This window comes from Halyomorpha halys, unplaced genomic scaffold, assembly GCF_000696795.3.
Source record: "Halyomorpha halys isolate HHAL.00 unplaced genomic scaffold, Hhal_1.1 Scaffold913.1, whole genome shotgun sequence".
In the NCBI taxonomy this organism is placed as follows: Eukaryota; Metazoa; Arthropoda; class Insecta; order Hemiptera; family Pentatomidae; genus Halyomorpha; species Halyomorpha halys.
The window spans coordinates 47,262-49,526 of record NW_027115547.1 but is presented as its reverse complement, the minus strand read 5'-3'; positions in this window follow the sequence as shown (position 1 = coordinate 49,526).

Here is a 2,265-nt window from a genome sequence, read left to right as displayed (position 1 = left end):
GCTGGCTGGCACTGTTTATGGTCTTTTTTGGCACTGTTTGTGGTATCTAGGGCGGTATCTGATCGCCTTCGAACCTCTAACATTCGATCTTCATAAATGAAGACATAATTGGCAAATCCTTTCGCTATAGTGTATCTTGCGACGATCCAAGCATTTCACTTCTAACGTAATTGCAACACATATTTGCAATACGAATGCCCCCGCCTGTTCTTATCGATCATTATCTTGGATTCCGAAAACCAACAAGAAAGAACCAAAGTCCTGTTCCATTATTCCATGCCCCACTATTCAGGCTGCTTTCAGAGCCTGCTTGAAGCACTCTAATTTGTTCAAAGTAAACAGTGTCGGCCTACCTCGACACTCGTTTAAGAGCACCGCGATAGGATTGAGTCAGCCATCGAGGACAACACGCGTGAGCGAGTAGGGCGCGCCACGAAGCCCGTAAGCCGCCGACAGGACATGCCATGACAAATCAGTTGCCCGTCAGGCGGTGAGCCGACAGCGTGGCACGTAGTACCAACTACTAGCTTTTTAACCGCAACAACTTCTCTATTGGAGCTGGAAGTACCGCGGCTGCTGGCTCCAGACTTGCCCTCCAATATATCCTCACTAAAGGATTTAGGGTGTTCTCATTCTGATTACGGGGCCTCGGATGAGTCCCGTATCGTTATTTATTGTCACTACCGTCCCCGTGCAGGGAGTGGGTAATTTGCGTGCCTGCTGCCTTCCTTGGATGTTTTAGCCGTTTCTCAAGCTTCCTCCTCGGTATCGAACCCTGATTTCCCGTTACCCGTGAGCACCATGGTAGACACAGAGTCTACCATCGACAGCTGATAAGTCAGACATTTGGCGGATACGTCGCCCGTACTGTGACCGTGCGATCTGTGGTGTTATCTAGAGTCATCAAGCAGACGCCCGGGCGAGCCGGGCGAATGGTTTTGATCCAATAAAAGCGTCCTTTCCATCGCTGGGACTTGGTTGCATATATTAGCTCTAGAATTTCCACAGTTAATGAGTGAGAGGCGGCCCGTTTTGCCTTCGACGACGGAGTATAGGCACGACGCTATAGCGCCATCCATTTTTAGGGCTAGTTGCTTCGGTAGGTGAGTTGCTTACACACTCATTAACGGATTCCGACTTCCATGGCCACCGTTCTGGTGTCTTAAGCAACCGAGGCCTTTCATAGTTTCATGTGAGCGTTGAATCAGGTGCCTTAACTCTGCGTTTGGTTCATCCCACAGCGCCAATTCCACTAACCGAAGATGGGCCACTTGGCATCTCTGATCCGAGTCCCGCGGCTTCACTTTAAAGCAAGCCTTGGTTTCTGTTCATTTTGTACAGTTGTAAATTACATTAAATAAATAATTAAAAAAAAAATTACTTAGTGTCAAATCACTTGTCAATTAACAAATAAATGTTTATCATCCGAACCAGCGTTTTGTTTATTTCTTTTATTTAAGCTTTCCTTCAGAATGACATAGTCGATTTGAGGTAGCTCTAACTTGAGGAGAGCGCTAAATTGGATAATGAATATGGATTCGTAAGGAGAACAGTATGCTGATGCAATTGTGATTGGAAAGGAGAAGGTTTTGATTACTACAGCAATGGTTTGTAGGAAATCGTTGATTGGTAGGGGTAGCAGGTGATGGGATACGGACTAGGGAACTAAGATAGCAGTACCAGTGTACTGGCAAGCGCTTTTCTATCGGAGTGGTATGTATGTCCTGTATGTTTGGTATGGTGATATGTTAAGCCTTCGTTCATTAGTCAGTCGCAGAAATAAGTGCTAGATCAATATCTTGTCCTGCAGAAGGGTAGCTAGTTCGTTGGTATGGTTTCGAACACCATTCCCTTTCCAAAGGAGGATAGACAAACACTTGAAAGATGTCATTTTCTCTCTGTTTATATTAATATAAATGTATCAGGAATAAATAAGTCAATATTATTTATTTAGTTCATATCAGAAAGCTTATTTGTATACTTCTTAAAAAATAATTCTGTTTATTTGAATGATAAATTTATCATCTTTCATTGCTAGTGGAAATAAAAAACTCTCACTCATCTCTAAATTCCAACATATTTATGAACAATCTTTATCCACCAAAATCTACCCCAAAGGCCAAGAAAACTGGGTACATAATATATCTTCCACGACTATACCTACCAACGTTGTTAACATTCTTAGTCTTGGCCCCAATTTTTCCACCCCCATTTGTAACTCTGCCAAACTCATCCCTCAACTTATTACTGATCTGGAATATATAT